Below are 25,162 nucleotides of genomic sequence, written 5' to 3'. Positions count from 1 at the left end.
AAACTCCTTTATGAAATCTGACAAACAAGGTCTTGATCTGAGTGGCTGGTATCATGTATTGAAATTGTTATTTTTATTTCTAGGAAAGAAGCTATAGAATTGGTACACAACAGGAGAATACAAGTGTTAGTTTAGCCCCAAATGATTTTTTTAATGAATTTCTGTCTAATTTAAAAATGCATTATTAAAAATATAAATGATACTTGTTATCTGAGTAAGAGATGGATGACAGGGTAGCACTTCATTATTTTTGAAAATATGATGTGTTTTATTTCCATTCTTCAGTTGAGAAAGTGCATAGAGGTGAATTCACTCCTCACAGCCATGTAATTAGTATGTGAGGAAATGAGGATTATAATCCATGTTAGACATAACGCATGGACTATTTGTCTGGCTCCAGAGATTGTATTTTCTTTTTCTTTTTTTTTATTAAAGTATAATCAATTTACAATGTTGTGTTAGTTTCTGGTATACAGCAAAGTGATTCACTTATACATATGTATGTGTATATATGTATGTGTGTGTGTGTATGTATCTATTCTTTTTCATATTCTTTTCCATTATGGTTTATTATAGGATATTGAATGTAGTTCCCTGTGCTCTACAGTAGGACCTTGATGTTTATCCATTCTGTATATCACAGTCTGCATCTGCTAATCCCAAACTCCCACTCCATCCCTCCAATCGCCACCCACCCACACTGCCCTGGCAACCAAACGTCTGTTCTCTAAATCTGTGAATCTGTTTCTGTTTCATAGAGAAGTTCGTTTGTGTCATATTTTAGATTCCAAGTATAAGCGATATCATATGGTACTTTTCTCTTTCGGACTTACTTTGCTTGATACGATCACCTCTAGATCCATCCATCAGAGCTCTTTCCAAATGCCAGTTGTTCTCTTTGGGAGGCAGAGCAGAAATGATCCATGGCTATGCAAGGTGGTGTAATGGCTGACTAAGGAAGTAACTTGGCTGTGGAAGAGGAAGTTGGGAGAAGGGCAGAACCTAGAAAGGTAGACTAGAGAAGTAAAGGCATCTCAGATAGGGGATGGGCATGCACAAAGCCGTGGAGCTGTTCAGTGGTTTCAGGGAAAACTCTGTAGACTCCTGTAGCTAAAGCAAAAGATTGTGACAAGGAATAGAAGACACGGGGGTAATTAAGATGTGGGTGCTCGCATGGGGTGAGCCTTAGCTTCCATTACAGGAGTTTAGGAACTGATCCAGGAGCCCGTGGGATGGGACGGGTGCAGGTATGTTGTATGTTTTTGGTATATGTGAAGCAGTGCTTGGGGAAGATGACCCCAATGGCACAACCAGTGGATTTTCTTTTTGTGACATATATACAGTTTAAAGAGAGTTACCGTCCAAGAAGTCACATTTCAATCTTTTATAAGTTTATTTTTAATTAAAGCAAGTATCTCAGAAAACGTAATTGTTTCCTGTACTTGAACCATTGCTGGAGTCAGACACGGTGACAAATTACGTGGCAGAAAATTCTAGGAAATAGCACCATAATCTCTACACTGTCCTAGCTTAAAGATACGGACTAAACAGACTGCTCAGAGAAAAGGAGTGAGTCAACGTAGCCTTCACATAACTCTTCGAAAATATACAGAGTTGTCTTTTTTTGAATGAATGAATGAAGAAGGTGGTATCATTTATTCTCCGTGCCAGTAGGAGAGCAAGTGAGATTAAATGAGAAGAGAGCTCATTTTAGAATAAAATTTATATGCAAATGTGTTGACATAAGAGAATTTGGTTAAGCATTGGAATTCTCAAAATAGAGATAGAAGGGGTTATAATTTAGCCACAGTTCTTTATTCAGGTTGAAAAGGGAGAGACCGTTGCCTAAGTTTGCTTCTAGCTCTGGGGAAATAGCTATGCCAGTACAGGACAAGAGTTGTGCTGGGAGGTAATTGGCACTGCCAGCCACAGTGAGATTCACACTGGTGTTGTAGAAAGAGCTCTGAGCTTGGAGTGAGTGAGTAAGGTTCTAGTTCCGCTTCTGAAAATGTTTAATTTTGTGACGTTAGCTACATCCTTTATCCCCTCTGAGCTGCTGAGTTTTCATCTGCAGAAAAGGAATGGTAGAGTAGCAAATTCTGAGTTTTCTGTCAACGCTAGTATGTTCTATGATTCTTGTAGGTGACACACAAGTACCTAGTTTGACAAGTAGAAGCATGGCGAAGGGATGAAACTTACAAGATCTATCTCAGGAAGAAAAAGTGTCAAGTACACAGACACAGAGAAAGGGATTCTGTGACCAGTTTCTAGATTTCATGAAGATTTGGAGATCAGACAGGACTAAAGTTTTTCGAGTTATTTCAGAAAATGGTAAGAAATTTGGATGGACAAATGCGGGGGGGGGGGGAATAAAGCCAGATTGGCACCTCTCTATGTGGAAACTTAATTATTAGATCTGAAGATCTAGGGTTAGTCCAAGTTGTGGAATCTGATGCAGTGGGGTGACCTTAAGTACAGGATCTTATGATACGTGGCGTGTTCCAGGAGGAATATAGATGCTAATACACTTGTTAGGATGATCAGTAATCTCTGATGATGAATCCTAGGTCCTGTTTACTATTTTTATCATATATGCCTACAGAAGGCATAAAATGGTCTATAAAGTGGTACAGGATGTTCCTAGTAACCTTTTACTGTGTTTATTTTTCTCAAGAGTCTAAGCATGTATTATGAGGGAATTACTTATGCAGGGAGGTATCTTCTCTGATAGGTCTACTACTTTAAGCATAAGACATTTCCAATAATCCAATTAGAATTATTGATTTATTTATAATTTTATACTGCCTACCTAAAGAATGAGAGAGAGAGAGAGAAAGAGAGAGAGAAGGAGAGGGAGAGAGAGTTAGAAAGAAAGAGAGAGAGATTTTGGTAATAACTTTCAAGAGTGTATATGCATTCCTTTACCCAACTATTAAGTGGGTATTCTAATGCTTATCTTTCAGAGTTTTGGTGAGAATTAGAAATAATATACTAATGTGTCTGACATTATTTTGCTCATAATAGATGCTTATTTAATGGTAGTCAACTTACTTTTCATTGTTGTCATCAAACATCATGTCATTAGCTCATTTGTAATCCAATAGGGATTATCAGATCAGGATTTGTAAACTTGGGCAAAGTATTTCTCTTCTGTCCTGCTTAAGTGTTGGGTTTGCGATCCATTATGACAAGGTAAAAGACACACTTTCTGAAACACTTTGCCATGGGAGGCAGAAATTATCTCAGTCTCAGAGTTAGGCATTTCTAATCTTTGAATTTGGAGGTTGTTTTCCAAAAACATATAGTATTTCATTCATTTTCTAAGGAGACCAGCTCATAGCTTTTAAAAATCAAATGATTTTCCCAACTGACTGTTCACTGCTGTGCCGTATTCTAAGTTTCCTCTTTCCTTGTATTCTCTCTCTTTCTTAAAATTTTACATATGGAACAAATAGAACTGCCCAAAGCTTAACAGTAATCAATACCAAAGCAAATTAGTTGAGAATGCAGTGATGAAATACAGAGGCCACTGTTTTACATGGTGAGATATACAATATTATATGGGAGATAGTTTATGAAATTAAGTCTATAGCATAGCACTCAAATATTTCATAATATGTGGAAAAGTAAGGCTTATAATATATAGTCATATATCATAAAATGAGAAAGAGACTAAAGATTATAATTCATGGCTTTATAAACAGTCATTTCTAGAACCTGGTAGGTTACCCATCACACAGTGCTTTTTATAGGCATTTCATGTCCCACCTCATCCAAAGTGTCTCACCTGTTGGCCTTTCATGATGCCATTTTTTCTTCCTCCCCAACATTCTACCATCATGGTCATTCTCTCATGGATAGATCGCAAAGGATGTAATAATGTCTCTAAAGGTCTAAATTGTTTCAATTTTCATGTTACCTCTGTGTACAGATACTTCTCCACCCATTTACCTTCTTCCATTCACACATTGGCATTGGGTGGCCTAGTTTATTAGACTAACTCACTGTCACAGTTAACAACACAACGAACTTGACCTTGGGAAAATAAATCACAAAGGCCTGGGGTGTTAGAATTGGAGGGGAAGTGGCCATCAAATTTCACAACCCTTTCTTTGTAAAGATAAAAGAATCAAAGTCATAGAGATAGATTAATTTGTCTATATTTACGAGTTAAAATCCTGAACCCTTTCCAGTCCTCTTTCTAAATACTTAATGTTGTTTGAACGCACATCTAAGAGAGATGGCTAGGGCGAGATCGTAGCCTTGAAATTAGCTGGGAGGAGAATGTAATCATTAGGCGTGACCTGTACGTCATTTGAGAAGACCACAGAACTGCTTTTAAAAATGTGTAAAAGCATTAACATTTGCCTGCATTTGATTTTCTACAACTGTTGTTCACACACATAATGAAAGAGGTCCCAGGCTAACTTGAATTAAGTATTCTATTCCAGGTCGTTTATTGAAGGTCTTTTAGTTACAAGATTAAAACAGAAATTTGATGATTAGGAAATGCTAAAATGTTAGGCTCTTCTCAGGAAATAGTTGCTTTTTATTTTCTCTAACATCTTTACAGAGAGACTGCTTCTTAAAATAGTTCTGCTGTCTCTGGGGGAGGGGACAATATTTAATTTCCCTGTCTTGATATTGTCAAACAATCAAAACCTCCCTTCCTGTATTCTGGCCTGAGGCAGGCAAAAGAGAAATTGAGATAGAAGATGCAATTAATTTTTTTTTTTTAGCCAGAAAATGACAAAAGAAATGAATGAGGTAGATAGCAAGAGGAGGTCATGATTCTAAAAGGCTGTTTTGTAGCTGCTCAGGGTCTGATGGAGGAAAGGTTAAATGTGTCTTAAATGTATGTAAGTGTTTGGCTATTTGATCCCCATAATGCCGTGCACTCTTGCCGAGGATGGAGGGTGGAGCAAGTAGCAAAGGTGGGGGCAGAGCAGCTGCAAATTGAACTCAGTGACGTCTCTGTCTGGGCCACGAAGCTATTTGTCTTGCTGCCAAGCCACAGCCTGAACTCTGAACGGCAGCGAGCGAGAGAGCTTCTGCTTGGATACGTAGGTGCTTTCAAACCGTCAAGTTTATGATGCACGTCAGGAACTGAACAGAGCGGCAGTTTCCTGTTCTCTAAAAGATAGTGTTAATTCTGTTCCTGCCATTGCCATTTCTATCGCGACTCCTCCCAAAAGTCCCTCACCTCTCAGCCTGGCCTCACAGCTCCACATGGCTGATCGAGGGGCACCTAGGAGCACAGGCTATCCTGGTTATTTCATTCTCATATTTCTCCTAATAGACACACCTTGCTTATTCCATTTTTTAAATGGCTAGGACACAATTCGCCATCTCTAGTTGTAGTCAAATGATTTAGTCGAGAGATAGAAAGGAAAATTACTTTCTATGGCTTCTGTCCCCTACCAGGAAAAGTCAAAGTCAAACTTTATGATTTTCAGTATTTTCAATAACAATATGTAGCCTTTCCCCCTTTCTCTTAATAATACTAGATGATCAAAGTTTAGAATATTCAAAAATATGTAGAAGAGGGCTTCCCTGGTGGCGCAGTGGTTGAGAGTCCGCCTGCTGATGCAGGGGACACGGGTTCGTGCCCCGGTCTGGGAAGATCCCATATGCCGCGGAGTGGCTGGGCCCGTGAGCCATGGCCGCTGAGCCTGCGCGTCCAGAGCCTGTGCTCCGCAATGGGAGAGGCCACAGCACTGAGGGGCCCGCGTACCGCAAAAAAAAAAAATGTAGAAGAAAATTAAAGTCACCTATCTTCTCATAATCAGATCAAATGAAAGTACTCATTGTTATTGTTGATTTTTTTCACATTCGTGTATATATGTGTGTGTATTTGTGCCATGCATGTGTGTATTGCATTATATTACTTGAGATGAATGTACATATGCATTTTTCTTCATAACCTTGGCATTATATCTAGTATGTATTTACTTGTTTGCTTATTTATTGTCAGTTTCTCCTGTGTCATTCATTGCTGCATCCCTAGCAGTTTGAAGGTACCCTAAAATCTGCTCTGCCATCTAGATGTGCTGTATCTTGAGCTTAGCTCTAGCTCTTCCTGTTCATCTAGATCTATCCTTTTTTCATTTCATGTCATTTCATTAGATTTTCCTAGATCTTTAAAATCTAAGTAAACACCATTTTTAATGGTATAATATTTCATTGGGTAGGTGTACCATTATTTACTTGTTTTCCTGTTAGGCATTGAAAATGTTTCCAATTTTTCTTAATCTAATAATGCTGTGTTACTCATTTAATATATAAGTCTTTGTACATATTCAATGATTTTCTGAGAAGATTGATGAAAGAGAATTACTATGTCAAAGGCAATGAACTTCTAAAAAGTCTCTTTCTGTATTACCAAGTTGCTTTACAAAATGGGTATATCAGTTTCCTTTGCCATCAGTGATAATTAAGAATATTTAATCAGGGATTCCCTGGTGGCGCAGTGGTTGAGAGTCCACCTGCTGATGCAGGGGACGTGGGGTTCGTGCTCCGGTCCGGGAAGATCCCACATGCTGTGAAGCGGCTGGGCCCATGAGCCGTGGCCGCTGAGCCTGCGCGTCCGGAGCCTGTGCTCCGCAACGGGAGAGGCCACAACAGTGGGAGGCCCGCGTACCGCAAAAAAAAAAAAAAAGAATATTTAATCAGTGTGTGTCATCATTAACAAAAACCTTTGTTAACTGAAAGCAAAAATTATACCTCATTTGCAGTTTTTGGTCATGCGTGAGGCTTAATACGTCTCCCATGTCTAGTAACTGTGTGTGGGGGCACGAATATTCACGATTCAGCAGAATTCTTTGTAGATCATAGGCACTTATTCTTTTTTTTTTCTTTTTCTTTTGTGGTACGCGGGCCTCTCACTGTTCTGGCCTCTCCCATTGCGGAGCACAGGCTCCGGACGCGCAGCCATGGCTCACGGGCCCAGCCGCTCCGCGGCATGTGGGATCCTCCTGGACCTGGGGCATGAACCCGCGTCCCCTGCATCGGCAGGCGGACTCTCAACCACTGCGCCACCAGGGAAGCTCTTATTCTTTATATCCTATATTTTTTGTAAACATTTCATCAGTTTTTCATGTAACTAAATTTTTCTTTATGATTCAGCTTATAGAACTTTAAATTTAAATATAGTAATTAATAAGTTAGATATTTAAATTTAACTACTACATTTAAAGGTAACCATTTAAAAATTTTTCCATATATTGCTTTTATACCATAAATCTTTCTACATCCCTAGATCATTTAAATCTCACTCATATTTTATTTGTTTGTTTTTCCCTGATTTCTTTTCCCATTAAACTTAACGGGCCTAGCTGCTCCACGGCATGTGGGATCTTCCCGGACCGGGGCTCGAACCCGTGTCCCCTGCATCGGCAGGCGGACTCTCAACCACTGCGCCACCAGGGAAACCCTCCCATTAAACTTTTAATCTTATCTGGAATGGACTTCTTTGAGTATGATCCATCCAGTGTAAGCTCTTGATTTCCCCCCAAATTTCCCAATAGCCCATCATTTATTGAACAGTCATAATACCACTTAGCTTATGGTATTTACTTAATTTATAATACTTACTACACATCATATTATGTACTAAGTTTTTATGTCATATACTAGATTTTGTTTCAAGGTAATCTATTCTGCTCCACTTATCTTTCTATTGATATATCAGCCAATTACTATACAACTTTTATTATTAAAAGTTTTAATACGCTTTAATCTGGAGGGAAAGGTAGCCTGAAGTATTATTCTTTTTCTCTAAATAAATCAACGTTGAGTATAACTTATTTGTATGAAGGCAGGTTTTACTCTCAGCTTTTCATGCATAGGAAGAGAATCTATACAGTGCTTTGCAGTTTAAAGCTCATAGTTTTTCAGATTATCTTGGTAGTGTTATCTCATAATCTGTATCGTATAAAGATATATTCTTCATATATGTCTAAATCCTTTGTACTCCAGAAATTTCTTTTGCTGTGTACTGTGGTTAATTGTTGACTTCTGTATATTGGTTATATTATGGTTAATTGGTTTCTTCTTTTACTTCTATCAGATTTTAAAAATACTAACTAATTAAAGTAAGCTACAAGATATCTTCTGATAATAGTAGTCTTACTTTTTTCCCCTTTCAGCCTTTCTTTTTTAACCTCTAAGCTCTACTAATGAAGCACCTTTTATAATGATTTTCTATTTTCCAGAATATTTTTAAACAAAATACCAAATGCCGAAATATTAGTGGAAATATCAATGGAAACATGCAAAAAAATTATTTCTTTATGGTCCTTGTAATTGGTGAAACTGCCCTGTAAGGGATTAAATATGAATGAATTTAATTATTATGTAGGTATCCAAATAGTTGAGTTTATATTCCTGAGAAATAATCCTTTGCTACATAGATTATTAACATGGTAATAAAACACAATTCCTAAGCAACATACATTAGACAGAATAAGTTTTTTCCTTGATATCCTTCTTATGATTGAACCAAACATCTGTTGGAAAATATTTGAATCATGTTTTATGCGTCTCTTAGACATTTGCTACTTTTCTTACAAAATGAGAATGGCAATATTGGATTATGTCATTTCTAGCATTTGTTTTCTCATGCTGTTCCAGTTCATTTGGTATATTCCAAATGTATGCACAGAAATCAACTCAAGACACAACTGTGTTGCTCTCTCGATCGAATAGTCAATCGAGAACCTCAGTGCTTTGACCAAGAGTGAGTCAGCTGCTATTGTGTATTTAGAAATGAGTCTCCCTTGTGCCCTTTTCCTTCCTCAATGACGTCATTTTAGTCTGTGTTCCATTTCCATTGGCTTCTCCCCCCAGGTTGTGAGGCCTGATCCCTTCCATGGTTCGGACACCCTGTTTGTTTGTACTCTTGATTCCCTGCCGATGGCGGCCAGCTGACTGTGCCGTGCTGTGTTTGTTCGTGTTTTATGGGGAGATGTTCATGTGCGGCTGCTGCATTTGATATTAAATCTGAGATGAACTTCAGGAGGTTTCCTGATTTTTATTAAAAATGATTTTGGCTAGGGGCCATGTTATCCTGTTCATAAGTCAGGTGTTCTCAGAGATTTAATAATTTAGAATTCACATGAGGTTTTGATGGAATAAACATTCCTTTTCTCTGTTAAAGCTGCCTCTTAACCTTTTATTTCCTTTTTCCTCTTTGCTGCTTCCATTTATTTATTTTTTTAAAGTCTTCTTTTGGGAGGTTTGTACAGATTTACCTCAAAGCTATGAAAATAATGTAAAAGGAAGAGTCAAAACGATAGCTTAGTTTGGTTGAAGTGATTTAAATTTGGTAAGTTTTGTGAGTCTTTTCACCACTATTATAAACACACTTCTGTTTTAATTATTTTAATCCCAAGTTATATTTTCCAAAGTAGTTATCTTCTCTCCCTGTTTTAATGAACTATTTCTTTTAGAACATGTCCTACAAATAAAATAAAACATGTCTTACAAATAAAAGGTTTGATAAAAAAGCAAAAAATAAATAGATAAATAAATAACAGAGGCCAAAGAGGTCAGGAACTCTTTCCATGTGTGATTACAAGCTAATAAAAAGCAGAAATTATCCTTAAGGGTGGCAAACAGTTCTGACAACTCCTCTCAAAAATATTTGCCCTAGGGCTTCCCTGGTGGCGCAGTGGTTGAGAGTCCGCCTGCCGATGCAGGGGACACGGGTTCGTGCCCTGGTCCGGGAAGATCCCACATGCCGTGGAGCGGCTGGGCCTGTGAGCCATGGCCGCTGAGCCTGCGCGTCCGGAGCCTGTGCTCCGCAACGGGAGAGGCCACAAGAGTGAGAGGCCCGCGTACCGCAAAAAAAAAAAAAACAAAAATTTGCCCTAGAGATTTAGAGGATATATTTTCAGGCCACATTACGTGCTCAGTTGAATATCCTTAATTTCTCCATAGAATTTGGTGAGTATTAATATGTAAAGATATTTGAGAAGACTGTTGAAGTTAGAAAATGTTTGGTTTTGTTTTCCTCACATTAAAAATAGTAGAGAATGAGGAGTACAGGGGTCGTGGGGCATACTTAGAAAAGGAGGGGAGATTTCTCTGAGGAGGAGACTTTTGATTTAAGCCTAAGTGAAAGGAATGAGATGATCACGTGAAGAATCAGAGCAGGGAGCTCCATGTCTTATCCTGTTTGAATTTTAGATTCCACGAGCAAGTGAGTTTTCATTTGTAGTTGATGTCTTTATCACTTAACTTACAATAATGTCTAGCATAAAGAAGATATTTGATAAACGGAGGTGAAATGAAATTTTTATAAAGGACTCTGATAAAGGACAATATCCTTAATAATATTACTACAGATGTCCTCCTAAAATTCATATGATTTTTAAAAATATATTTGCAATACCGTTTTGATAAAAAATAAAGGCAGAAGATATGAGTGTCTGTGATAATGTGGTCCATGTACTGTGGCATCCAGAGGTCTGATCTGATCTACAGACATTGTTTTAGAATCTGGAAGGATGGACAGACCACTTGTCCTTTATTTTTAAATTTTTTTTAAACATCTTTATTGGAATATAATTGCTTTACAATGGTGTGTTAGTTTCTGCTTTATAACAAAGTGAATCAGCTTTATGTATACATATATCCCCATATCTCCTCCCACTGCGTCTCCCTCCCACCCTCCCTATGCCACCCCTCTAGGTGGTCACAGAGCACCGAGCTGATCTCCCTGTGCTATGTGGCTGCTTCCCACTAGCTATCTACTTTACATTTGGTAATGTATATAAGTCCATGCCACTCTCTTACTTCGTCCCAACTTACCTTTCCCACCCCCCATGTCCTCAAGTCCATTCTCTACGTCGGCATCTTCATTCCTGTCCTGCCCCTAGGTTCTTCATAACCATTTTTTCCCTTAGATTTCATATATATGTGTTAGCATACGGTATTTGTTTTTCCCTTTCTGACTTACTTCACTCTGTATGACAGACTCTAGGTCCATCCACCTCACTACAAATAACTCAATTTTGTTTTGTTTCTTTTTATGGCTGAATAATATTCCATTGTATATATGTGCCACATCTTCTTTATCCATTCATCTATTGATGGACACTTAGGTTGCTTCCATGTCCTGGCTATTGTAAATAGAGCTGCAATGAACATTGTGGTACGTGACTCTTTTTGAATTATGGTTTTCTCAGGGTATATGCCCAGTAGTGGGATTGCTGGGTTGTATGGTAGTTCTGTTTTTAGTTTTTTAAGGAACCTCCATACTGTTCTCCATAGTGACTGTATCAATTTACATTCCCACCAACAGTGTAAGAGGGTTCCCTTTTCTCCACACCCTCTCCAGCATTTATTGTTTGTAGATTTTTTGATGATGGCCATTTGGACCAGTGTGAGCTGATACCTCATTGTGGTTTTGATTTGCATTTCTCTAATGATTAGTGATGTTGAGCATTCTTTCATGTGTTTGTTGGCAGTCTGTATATCTTCTTTGGAGACATGTCTATTTAGGTCTTCTGCCCATTTTTGGATTGGGTTGTTTGTTTTTTTGTTATTAAGCTGCATGAGCTGCTTGTATATTTTGGAGATTAATCCTTAGTCAGTTGCTTCGTTTACAAATATTTTCTCCCATTCTGAAGGTTGTCTTTTCGTCTTATTTATGGTTTCCTTTGCTGTGTAAAAGCTTTTAAGTTTCATTAGGTCCCATTTGTTTATTTTTGTTTTTACTTCCATTTCTCTAGGAGGTGGGTCAAAAAGGATCTTGCTGTGATTTATGTCAGAGTGTTCTGCCTATGTTTTCCTCTAAGAGTTTGATAGTGTCTGGCCTTACATTTACGTCTTTAATCCCTTTTGAATTTATTTTTGTGTATGGTGTTAGGGAGTGTTCTAATTCCATTCTTTTACATATAGCTGTCCAGTTTTCCCAGCACCACTTATTGAAGAGGCTGCCTTTTCTCCATTGTATATCCTTGTCTCCTTTATCAAAAATAAGGTGACCATATGTGCATGGGTTTATTTCTGGGCTTTTTATCCTGTTCCATTGATCTATATTTCTGTTTTTGTGCCAGTACCATACTGTCTTGATTACTGTAGCTTTGTAATATAGTCTGAAGTCCAGGAGCCTGATTCCTCCAGCTCCGTTTTTCTTTCTCAGAACTGGCTATTTGGCGTCTTTTGTGTTTCCATACAAATTGTGAAATTTTTTGTTCTAGTTCTGTGAAAAATGCCATTGATAGTTTGATAAGGATGGCATTGAATCTGTAGACTGCTTTGGGTAGTATAGTCATTTTCACGGTGTTGATTCTTCCAATCCAAGAATATATCTCTCCATCTGTTTGTATCATCTTTAATTTCTTTCATCACTGTCTTATAATTTTCTGCATACAGGTCTTTTGTCTCCTTAGGTAGGTTTATTCCTAGGTATTTTGTTCTTTTTGTTGCAATGGTAAATGGGGGTGTTTCTTTAATTACTCTTTCATACTTTTCATCGTTAGTGTATAGGAATGCAAGAGATTTCTGTGCATTAATTTTGTATCCTGCTACTTTACCAAATTCATTGATTAGCTCTAGTAGTTTTCTGGTAGCATCTTTAGGATTCTTTATGTATAGTATCATGTCATCTGCAAACAGTGACAGCTTTACTTCTTCTTTTCTGATTTGGATTCCTTTTATTTCCTTTTCTTCTCTGATTGCTGTGGCTAAAACTTCCAAAACTATGTTGAATAATAGTGGTGAGAGTAGACAACCTTGTCTTGTTCCTGATCCTAGAGGAAATGGTTTCAGTTTTTCACCATTGAGAGTGATGTTGGCTGTGGGTTTGTCATATATGGCCTTTATTGTGTTGAGGTAAGTTCCCTCTGTGCCTACTTTATGGAGGGTTTTTATCATAAACGGGTGTTGAATTTTGTCAAAAGCTTTCTCTGCCTCTATTAAGGTGATCATATGGTTTTTCTCCTTCAGTTTGTTAATATGGTTTATCACATTGATTAATTTGCGTATATTGAAGAATCTTTGCATTCCTGGGATAAACCCCACTTGATCATGGTGTATGATCCCTTTAATATGCTGTTGGATTCTGTTTGCTAGTATTTTGCTGAGGATATTTGCATCTATGTTCATCAGTGATGTTGGCCTGTAGTTCTCTTTCTTTGTAACATCTTTGTCTGGTTTTGGTATCAGGGTGATGGTGGCCTCATAGAATGAGTTTGGGAGTGTTCCTCCCTCTGCTATATTTTGGAAGAGTTTGAGAAGGATAGGTGTTAGCTGTTCTCTAAATGTTTGACAGAATTTGCCTGTGAAGCCATCTGGTCCTCAGCTTTTGTTTGTTGGAAGATTTTTTAATCACAGTCTCAATTTCAGTGCTTGTGATTGGTCTGTTTATATTTTCTGTTTCTTCCTGGTTCAGTCTTGGAAGGTTATGCTTTTTAAGAACTTTTCCATTTCTTCCAGTTTGTCCATTTTATTGGCATATAGTTGCTGGTAGTAGTCTCTCAGGATCCTTTGTATTTCTGTAGTGTCAGTTGTTACTTCTCCTTTTTCATTTCTAATTCTATTGATTTGAGTCCTCTCCCTTTCTTTCTTGATGAGTCTGGCTAATGGTTTATCAATTTAGTTTGTCTTCTCAAAGAACCAGCTTTTAGTTTTATTGATCTTTGTTATTGTTTCCTTCATTTCTTTTTCATTTATTTCTGATCTGATCTTTATGATTTTTTTCCTTCTCCTAACTTTGGGATTCTTTTGTTCTTCTTTCTCTAATTGCTTTAGGTGTAAGGTTAGGTTGTTTATTTGAGATGTTTCTTGTTTCTTGAGGTAGGATTGTATTGCTATAAACTTCCCTCTTAGAACTGCTTTTGCTACATCCCATAGGTTTTGGGTCACTGTGTTTTCCTTGTCATTTGTTTCTAGGTATTTTTTGATTTCCTCTTTCATTTCTTCAGTGATCTCTTGGTTATTAAATAGTGTATTGTTTAGCTCCATTTGTTTCTATTTTTTACAGATTTTTTCCTGTAATTGATATCTAGTCTCATAGCATTGTGTTCGGAAAAGATACTTTATATGATGTCAATTTTCTTAAATTTACCAAGGCTTGAAATGTGACACAAGATATGATCTATTCTGGAGAATGTTCCATGAGTGCTTGAGAAGAAATGTATTCTGTTGTGTTTGGATGGAATGTCCTATAAATATCAATTAAGTCCATCTTGTTTAATGTATCATTTAAAGCTTGTCTTTCCTTATTTACTTTTCATTTCGGGTGATCTGTCCATTGGTGAAAGTGGGGTGTTCATGTCTCCTACTATCATTGTGTTACTGTCGATTTCCCCTTTTATGGCTGTTAGTATTTGTCTTATGTATTGAGGTGCTCTATGTTGGGTGCATAAATATTTGCAATTATTATATCTTCTTGGATGGATCCCTTGATCATTATGTAGTGTCCTTCTTTGTCTCTTGTAGTAGTCTTTATTTTAAAGTCTATTTTGTCTGATATGAGAATTATTCCTTCAGCTTTCTTTTGATTTCCTTTTGCGTGGAATATCTTTTTCCATCCCCTCCTTTTCAGTCTGTATGTGTCCCTAAGTCTGAAGTGGGTCTCTTGTAGACAGCATACATACAGGTCTTGTTTTTGTATCCATTCAGCCAGTCTGTGTCTTTTGGTTGGAACATTTAATCCATTTACATTTAAGGTAGTTATCGATATGTATGTTCCTATTACCATTTTCATAATTGTTTGGTTTTTGTTATTGTAAGTCTTTTCCTTCTCTTGTGTTTCCTGCCTAGAGAAGTTCCTTTAGCGTTTGTTGTACAGCTGGTTTGGTGGTGTTGAATTCTCTTAGGTTTTGCTTATCTGTAAAGGTTTTAATTTCTCCATCGAATATGAATGAGATCCTTTCTGGGTAGAGTAATCTTTTTTGTAGGTTTTCCCTTTCATTACTTTAAATATGTCCTGCCACTCCCTTCTAACTTGTAGAGTTTCTGCTAAAAGATCAGCTGTTAACCTTATGGGGATTCCCTTATATGTTATTTGTTGTTTGTCCCTTGCTGCTTTTAATATTTTTTCTTTGTGTTTAATTTTTGATAGTTTGATTAATATGTGTCTTGGCGTGTTTCTCCTTGGATTTATCCTGTATGGCACTCTCTGCTCTTCCTGGACTTGATTGACTGTTTCCTTTCCCATATTAGGGAAGTTTTCAACTATAATCTCTTCAAATATTTTCTCAGTCTCTTTCTTTTTCTCTTCTTCTTCTGGGACCCCTATAATTCGAATGTTGGTGTGTTTAATGTTGTCCCGGAGGTCTCTGAGACTGTACTCAATTCTTTTCATTCTTTTTTCTTTATTCTGCTCCCCGACAGTTATTTCCACCATTTTATCTTCCAGGTCACTTATCCGTTCTTCTATCTCAGTTATTCTGCTATTGATTCCTTCTAGAGAATTTTTAATTTCATCTATTGTATTGTTCATCATTGTTTGTTTGCTCTTTAGTTCTCCTAGGTCCTTGTTAAATGTTTCTTGTGTTTTCTCCATTCTATTTCCAAGATTTTGGATCATCTTTACTATCATTACTCTGAATTCTTTTTCAGGTAGACTGCCTATTTCCTCTTCATTTGTTTGGTCTGGTGAGTTTTTACCTTGCTCTTTCATCTGCTGTGTGTTTTTCTGTCTTCTCCTTTTGCTTAACTTACTGTGTTTGGGGTCTCCTTTTCACAGGCTGCAGGTTCGTAGTTCCTGTTGTTTTTGGTATCTGCCCCCAGTGGCTAAGGTTGGTTCAGTGGGTTGTGTAGGCTTCCTGGTGGAGGGGAATAGTGCCTGTGTTCTGGTGGGTGAGGCTGGATCTCATCTTTCTGGTGGGCAGGACTGCATCCCGTGGTGTGTTTTTGGGTGCCTGTGACCTTATTATGATTTTAGGCATCCTCTCTGCTAATGGTTGGGGCTATGTTCCTGTCTTGCTAGTTGTTTGGCATAGGGTGTCCAGCACTGTAGCTTGCTGGTCGTTGAGTGGAGCTGGGTCTTAGCGTTGAGATGGAGATCTCTGGGAGAGCTTTCACCGTTCGACATTATGTGGAGCCAGGAGGTCTCTGGTGGACCAATGTCCTCACCTCGGCTCTCCCACCTCCGAGGCACAGGCCTGACACCTGGCCGGAGCATCACTGCCCTGTCAGCCACACGGCCAGGTACGTGGGGAGTTTCTTGGGAAGCTTTCGGGAAGTCTGAAGTCTTCTGCCAGCGTTCAGTAGGTGTTCTGCAGGAGTTGTTCCACACGTAGATGTATTTCTGGTGTATCTGTGGGGAGGAAGCTGATCTGCATGTCTTATTCCTCTGCCATTCTGAAGGTCCCTCACCACTTTTCCTTTATATGCTCTTCTGTAATGATCACTGCTATCAGCCAGACTGATACTATGAAGGTACTGTGATGGACTGGTATTCGTGATTGAGGATAGGATCATAACCTCAAGACCCAGGAGAAGAGTTGGTGAAATCTGTGTCCTGTTTTTTTCCTCTGAGCGACAGAAGAGGACAGACTCAGGCACTTCCGTAGGATGCTCTGTTACTTGAGCAAGGACTGACCTAAGTTTTCAAAGTATTGTTAAACAGTCTTTAAAAATCAGCTTTATTTGTTAAAGTGATTGAATAATGAACTTCCAAGAGAAATGGACGTTAGATTTCATTAATTCAGCACCCTCTTTAACTAAGGAGGAAGTTTATGCCTAGAGAGGTCCAGTGATCTCCTGGGTTCCTGCCAGTGACTGGAAGATGACTGGACTCAGCTTTCAGATTGGAGTCCAGAGAATGTTCATAATTCTATGAAATCAAAACAAATACTGAAGGCAAACATCAGAGACAAGATGTTGCATAAAGAAAACTTACACTTGGGATGGTACATATACACTTTTTTCTTGGTTATAGGAATTTGGGGATGGGGCTGAGGGAAAATATGAAAGAGAAGGGAAATTACAGGGTGGGTGAATGCGGGGACCACTTCTCTTTCTGGGGCAGGTAGTCCCTCAACCATTGCACATTGTGTTTGACTTTGCTAAAGTATCCTTGGGGAGAAATTTGCCTACGAATCCTTGTAGTCTAAGAAAAGGCATTAGCAAATATAAAATAAAGCACAAAGCTTATTTTTTGAAAAGTTTAACTTTTGAGCTGAAAGATGAAAGATAATGAAATTTCCGTTTCTGCTGGGAATATGAATCTTTGTAAATGGACAGCCCAAGGAGAGGAGAGGGGAACTTAACAGGAGGTTCTGCCATTCTGGGGGCCTCTGTGACCTTTGCAGGGAGCTGTCAACTGTTCCAAGCAGGAGTCAAAATCATCACTTTCTTGTCAATGACATATCATCTCTCTCAACTGGAAAGGTATTTAACCCATCCATTCAATTTCTTCTCATCTTCACCTTTCTCTGCAGCTCCGTTAGCTGCTGTGTCATGTTCTCTGGGGCCCAGCCATGCGGATTTACCACTTTGATTAAAGCCAGGCCATAGCTGTTGGCTCCTCTATCAACCTTATACCTTTCCTACTATAAATGTTTCCCTCAATTACCTATAAATAGGATTTGTTGCAGTGAAAAATTATTTTCAACTTTGTAGGATCAAATATATATATACATACATACATACCTCTATAATCATTCGTAGATAGGCATTTTATGAAACCAATTCATAGAGTTTGAAAACCGTAGTTTAGGAAGCAGCATTGAGTCCCAAAATAGTATTTAAAGACATAATTTGGCTTGTAGCATCTAGTGGAGTGATGTTAAAACTGTTTGAAAGCGCTGGATCCCTTCAGTTGTATATCAATACATAAAACAAGGAAGAGAGGACTGATCTGGTTGAAGTGAGTGAGGACAGGTTAGCCTCTAATCTTATCAATTGTCCATCTTCTATTCTGATTCCCATATTACCCTGGTGTCTCCTTGACTACCAGATGTCAAAGTAAAATGGTTTCTAATAATTAGACTTGTCATTGTTGGTCACAGATATTGAAGGCAGTTTTCAGTAGTTCATTTGTCAGGGTTGAATGTCTCCATATGTACCTGTGCCATTTCTTATTGTGCAGCTGGTCAGAAATGTGACTGGATTTGATTTATGGGTTTATAGTAGGAGAAGTGTTATCAGTTCCTTCTAAGACACGTGTTTATGACCAGAGGGAATTTTGACTCTAATTCCCACTTATTATACCAAAGTGGGTATGTTTATTTTACCTTGCCTTGTACTTAGCATAAGAGTATATTTATTTAACATTGCATTGTTTTATTATGTATCTTTGGCCAAAACAAGAGGCGATTATACTTTGATCTTTGTTGGATCGGAGGCAGTTGTCAAATGTGCAGGAGATTTTATATTTCAAAATAGTGAACAATGGGGTCTATGTTTGCTCTGTTTCTGGGAAGTTGGAATAATAGAATTTTCACTGTTCTAACTTTAGCCAATGTAAGTGTTTCAACTGGATCTCATTTGGGACGTTATTTTAAAGACTTTATATCATATACTGGTCTCTTACGAAACAAAAAAATATGAGATAAAAATTAATGAGGACCAATTTGTCTCATAAAAACTAATTCACTGGGATCTACAAAAAGTCTTGATATAATGAGGCCCTTCATTCTTTTATTAGTTAGGGTAGTGCCAGCTGCTCCAACAAGCAAACCACAAATTTTCAATGGCTTTAAATAATCGAAAGTTTAGTTTTTAGATCATGTTACAGTTGGTGTCCCTGGCTGAGCGGTAGACTTTCTTCCTCATGTTGATTCTGTGGCCCAGATTCCTTCCACATTGTGGCTTTGCCTCTCTATAGATCCTCTATACAACTAGAGAAAGGGTTGGGGGCAGACAAGGCAACCCACTTCTTAACCACCTTGGCCTAAAACTGCCACATCAGTTGACACATAAGGATGAGTCACACTCCCACCTAGATACCAGAGAGTCTGGAAAATGTGGTCTATCTGGGTAGCTTCTTCTCAGGAATGACTGATACTTTGGAAAGAGGAGTACAAAACTGTGGTGAGTACTTCATTCTCTCAGCCATGCATATCTGAATCTCAGGAACTCAGTTATAAAAAAAAAAAAAAAGGTTCACTGAGATATTGCATCACCTTAGAGTACTTTAGACAAAATCCTGAGGGAAATAACATTTTAAAAAGTATACTATAAAAATAATATAACAAAAATAAGAGCTGGGGCGTCCCTGATGGCGCAGTGGTTCAGAGTCCGCCTGCCGATGCAGGGGACACGGGTTCGTGTCCCGGTGCGGGAAGATCCCACATGCCGCGGAGCGGCTAGGCCCGTGAGCCATGGCCACTGAGCCTGCAAGTCTGGAGCCTGTGCTCCGCAACGGGAGAGGCCACAACAGTGAGAGGCCTGTGTACTAAAAAAAAAAAAAAAAAAAAATAAGAGCTGAACATTAGTATGAAATGTAATTTATTGTTATTAAAATATTTTGTTTTCTTAGTTATTTACTTGCTAACATTTTATCAAAAACCAATTTTGTTTCTATGTTTGTGCACTCAAACTTGCCTACTAATTTCTTTACGTTCATCCATGATAAATATGGATAACTGTAATATATCTGGACGACACCCTCTACATCTTGAGAAAATGAGAACAAATGAGATGCAGACAGTGCAGATTTTTTATTGGTATGAAATTCAAGCAAATGAAAATTTACCCCCAAGCTACATTTTGCTGAATAATTTTATTTAGGCAGGAATTTATTCTGCTAGTTGGATAAAAAAATAAAGTATTATTAGGGCTAAAAACGCTTAGACTCATGCTTCTGATTGCTTATGACCCTATGTTTCCGAATTATAAGTTTCCATTTCAGTTCATTTTTCTGCGTGGTTTTGCTGCACTTTTCTGTCTCATTCATGCATCTGTGTATGTTTTTTCCATGAGCCTCCTCCAGGCTGCAGTCTTTTAATCTGTGTCTGTTCATTTCTTACATCTCCCTACAGGTCCCTCTGTCTTCTCTTTTTGTTTATGGAGCTCTTCATCTGTGGACAATGGAGAATGGTGAGATTTAGATTAGACATCAGTGGTATTGAAATTTAAAGCATCTCAGTGAAAACACCTGTAGTCTTGCCGTGGTACAATAAGAAGCCGAGGGCAGGTGTTTAGTGCTTGAAATCAGTGGGATCACTGTGTACCTTTATGTGACAATCTGCTCGTCCCATCACTGTGTTCAGCCTTGGCCCAGAAATTGTCATTAAGTTAGAACATGAACCATGGACCTTTAAGAATGTTTCTAAATAGGTTTATTGAATGTACTCTTCCTCTTGCTACATTTTCTTCTTTCAGTGACAACCCACACCTTCCCCCGCAACTTGCCGTGTCTCCTTAAGTGCATTTCTCTTATACTGTTATTCACAGTCCAGTTCCCACTCACAATGTGCAACTAGAGATACAGTGATAGCACTAAATGACAAGGGGGCAGAATCACCGATAACATACAAGGCAGTTCACAGGGTTCCGGTCATCTGTAATCTAATTGTTTCAAGTCTGGAAAACCATCAAGGACCCTTATTTGTAATTCAGTCCCTGCTAGAAATATCAGAAATCACATAGCCAGATAGTACAGTTTCATGCTTGCCGGGGGGCGGGGGGTGTCTCTGGAAAGTTTGAGATGAGCAAGAATCAGAGAAATTATGTAAAAATGTATGGAAGAAAAAAATCACGTGAGTGAAAAATATAGATTTTCTTTGAGATATACTAGTATTGATCTTTTGGATTGTAACACATGACTGAAGTTTGAGGAGTACAGTAAAATGAACAGCAGTGGTAATAAAGTAAACTGAATAATCCTGTAAAAATAAATTGGTAGATCAAAAAGAGAGAAGTAAGAGGTACTCGAGTCACTTCTGGGTCAGATCTAGAGAAAAGCTTTCAAGGTCTCTACAGGGTCATTATAAAGAAAATGTTTTGGTTTTTTTTTAACATCTTTATTGGAGTATAATTGCTTTACAATGGTGTGCTAGTTTCTGCTTTATAACAAAGTGAATCAGTTATACATATACATATGTTCCCATATCTCTTCCCTCTTGCGTCTCCCTCCCTCCCACCCTCCCTATCCCACCCCTCCAGGCGGTCACAAAGCACCCACACACACAAAAAGACAATGTGAAATAGGTATGATCCTAAAATAAATACTCAGAATCAAGACATACTCATTTATAATTTTAAATACTTTATGTTGAGATGAATCATGGCTTTGTTTCAATTATATATAAACAGTTTACTAAAAAATTTTAAAGTTCTTTGAAAAACCCTGTTTTCTTTTTTATTTGCATCTCACATATTAAGAAGTTCATCATTTTCTTGCCCTTCTTAATTCCTCTTTTCTCCCCTCCCTCTTTTTTCCTGAATGCAAAATACATGTGTTAAAACATTAAAGATTTTTAAATAGAAAATGTGAAGCATCAGGCACTTCTCTTAGAAGATTCCAGAACACACAAGAGAAGGTTTTAGCAGAACTGGCATCATGCCCAGTCCCATGGCTCAAAGACAATTTTAGATGCCCCAGGATCAATGGTTTCTGTGGTCTCCAGTGGATGTATCCACACCGGGGAATGTATGAAACTTATTTTGATTCACATAAACCTCAGAAGATTTTGCGCCAGTTATAAAACAATTTTAGGAATGTCCTAAATTCAAGTGACTACAGAATTACTCGGATGGCCTGAATATCAGAAATGCTTGTGACCTTCATGTGTCCTCAACTCTCTGAAGCTAGGTTTACTCATTCTGTTTTCATGGCAGGAGTCTTCTTAGCCAACATAAAGCACTGGAAACAATGATCATTGCTGATGCTCTACCATGGAGTTGCAAAGTATATTAAAAATGCATCCCATGCTCCATCATTTGCAAGATTATTTGTGATGACTATTAAGTGCATAGTAAAATGTACTTGGCTTCAAATGTGTCACGTTGTAACCATCAGCCTTCTGATATTTGTATCATGTGTATAAAATAGAGGACATGTTTGTCAGCATGTGAGGATCCTAGGAATTTTGTACCTAGAGTTAAAGTAGGCACAAAACAGCCATGATATCACGGACAAGATATTTCAGGAATGTGGGACTTAGCGATGGAGGATCTGAATTCAAGACCCAGCTTTCTCACTTACTACTTTTGTGACCTTGGCCAGTCACTTAACCTCTCTGAGCCTTGGTTCCATTGTTTGAAGATGGTCGTATTACCTCCTATTTCAGTGGGTTGTTGTGGATTTTGTCATTTGTTCATATTCTATGTTATTCCACAAAGGACTTGAAATGAAATGTGTATATTTGGAGATAAAATGCGTTTGCCAGTGCTTTGTAGATTATACAAATATAAGCTACCTGCCATTCCTATTGGGGCCATTTAAATTCCTGGGGAGCTCTATCCTTAGAATGAGAGTGCTTCTAAGCAGATGTTCCAGAGACTTCCATTTAATAATTTCCAATAAACAAATATTTATCTATGTGTTACATAGACGGGTTACAGATGCCAATTTAAAATAAACCTGCAAGGAAAGAAGACCGTCCAAGACCTTTTGATTGAAAACCATTTGCAATTAATAAAAATATCAGATTCTCACTTACTTAGTGCTTATTTCTCATGAATACATAATTGAAAAGACTATAATGACAAAAAGCTCTTAAGGATTAAGTAACTTTTCCCAATACATTCGTATCTTGTTAATCATAAAAAAATATATACACAACATTTGAGAAAGATTACAACTCATAGGTGTGAGTCACTTTTATTCAGCTTAAAGACAATGCTTTTGTTGCACTTAGAATTGGTGGACACCTCGCAATTACACAGGGGCTTTGAAATGTCAGTGGCCTACCAGTTCCTGTGATTCCTTTTATTATCATGTGCCATTTGCCTTAATCTTGGATTACTAACTGTGTTTATCTGCCCTCTGCATCTAAAACCTCCAGAAAGATTGCTCTGGCTTGCCCTAATAGCTCTTATCAGCTCACCCAGTGGCCCTTAAGCTTTGCTGCTTGAAATCCAGGAGTTACCCACACAGTGCCAAGCCCTTCTGAACAAGTCAACCGATGTCCTCGGTGTAAATGATTGCTATTTATGCCAAGGCAGCCACAAATGCTTCTCCTTCCCTTTGTTAAGGTGAAATGGAACCTTAAGGACAGAAGCTACGGGCTGTCTGGCCACATCCTCTTCAGTTCCCATGGCTTAATTCTACCTAGGGAGGAATTACTGGGTTTGCTGTGAATTGCTGCAAGGTTAGACCCCTTTTCTCTTTTATCCTATATTTTAAGCTCCTTTGATTTTTTTTTTCCTCTAGTATCTATATACTAGGCTGATCTATCTATAGGCTATCTATAGGCTATATCTATAGGCTATCTATACTTGGCTGATAGTAAAACTGTTAATAATCTGTTTCATTTTGTCTGATAAGTATGCTTCCTTTTCCTCCTTTTCTATAACAGTTGTCTAGGGAAGTTTACTCAGTGTGCCTCTGTGGTTTTTTAAGTTCAAAATAAACTAGTATTTCCAAAATATTGAAACTTTTGAAAACATTCACTTGACATTATAGTTCGTATCACACAGAAAAATTATGAAAATCATGGAATAAGTCTTTCCCCCTCCTTCATACTACACAAAACTGTATTTTCAGTGAATACATGAGGAATACAGCCTGGATGAGAGCTTTGCAATAAACATTATATTCAATAATTATAATTTCTCTGAAAAGTAATAGTTAAGAGTTTGAGGACCCACATGCACGAGAGAGAATACACTTCAGTGGTTTAAATGCTTTGACTTCAGGGTAGCTGGATCCGCAGCTGAATTCTGGGTTTCCACTTACCAGCTGTGTATCCTTGAACAGTTCTTTAAACTCTCTAAGACTTCATTTCCTCGTATATAAAATGGTAATTGTGCTCCTAACTCACAGGATTTTCCAAGGACAAAATGAGGCAAATATGTAAAGTAGCTAATAAAAGGGTGGGTACGTAGCAGCATCTGCTGTTTTTTGTTATTGACAAGCTGAGGAAGAACAAAAGGAAAACTAACCTGGAAGTTTCAAATGTTTTAAAGGTCCCTTCTGCTAAAGTCAGTTTAGAAATCCTCCCTCAGAAAGACCGTAATCTCCGGGCAGGAGACACAGGCTGCCTTGAAAGAGCTGGGCTGGGAGGCTAGATTCTATGCCGGCAGGGCCACAGTCAAATTTCAGAGTGACTCCTCTGTGCTCTGTGACAGCATCATGTGACATGACAGTACTACCTGTCCTGGACAGATTAGATGACTTCACCGCACTGAACAGTAAATCACCTCACTTTTTATTAGCAGAGCCTTTGCATTTCTTAATCCTACTCTTGCGAGGAGATCTCTAGAGAGTGTCTTTCTCCCTCTCTTTCTCTCTGCTTCTCTCCTCCATTTGACGTGTTATAAGAGCTGAAGGATTCGAGTTTAAAATATTGATAATACAGTGAGTGGTTGAGAAGCTGCCTTTATCTTTAATATGCCTTATGCCACTTACCCCTCTGTATTTAATTGGCCCAGTGATCTCCTTTGCTTACATTTAGCGTTTATCAATCACAAGCAGCAATGCGTGGTACGGCATGAACAGAAAATTCCACAGGACCCTCTTCACACTGGGGAAGGGGAACATCTGCTCCTTTTCTAGCAGGATGCCAGGATTTTAGAGGTCAATGTGTTTCCCCATCAAGGCTTAAGGCTTTGGGGACCAGGGGAAGTGTCGAGCTCCAAGCAGCATAATGAATGGCATTTGCTGGCTGGCTGGGTTTGCCTGTTCTCAACAGGGGATAGAGAATTCAGCGTAATGAGCTGGGACTTAGTGTGCTCAACACACCCAGCTTGGGGAGTGAGGCAGGCTGTGCCTTTTTTGTTCCTGGTTCGGACCTGTATTTTCATCTTGGAAGAAATTATAGGGAGGTCTTCATTAGTGGTACCCAGCAGGGTTAAGGCTCCCTGAAGGCTGATAAGCTCTATGGCTAAAAAAAAAAAAAAAACCCCCACAAAACCCATCCGCCTTTGTGCAGGGAGCCGAAGGTTTGAGTTGCTTGAACTGGAAACAGTCTGAAGAGGTGATTATGTTAAGCAAGTAATGTGTATCGGTAACATGGAGTCAAATTATGAGGGTCAGTAACTTCCTGGCTTTCCCAGTGCATTAAATGAAGACATAACGTTGTGTTTGCGCCGG

General features: G+C 38.4%; 1 protein-coding gene and 1 long non-coding RNA gene across 4 annotated transcripts in view; one reads left to right on the top strand and one right to left on the bottom strand.

Moving 5' to 3' along the window:
• The window catches only part of SLC7A11 (solute carrier family 7 member 11), a 104,062-nt gene that overhangs the window by 52,450 nt on the left and 26,450 nt on the right, over nucleotides 1–25,162 (top strand). The window lies entirely within an intron of this gene.
• On the bottom strand, nucleotides 19,604–24,370 carry LOC117199562 (uncharacterized). The gene is made up of 2 exons (XR_004480810.2): nucleotides 24,013–24,370; nucleotides 19,604–19,982 (listed from the first exon to the last, which is right to left on the bottom strand). It is a non-coding gene; the product is annotated as an uncharacterized LOC117199562 (long non-coding RNA).

The sequence above is a fragment of the Orcinus orca genome, chromosome 4, assembly GCF_937001465.1.
Source record: "Orcinus orca chromosome 4, mOrcOrc1.1, whole genome shotgun sequence".
Classification (NCBI taxonomy): Eukaryota; Metazoa; Chordata; class Mammalia; order Artiodactyla; family Delphinidae; genus Orcinus; species Orcinus orca.
This window is presented reverse-complemented; position numbering and strand designations above follow the sequence as displayed.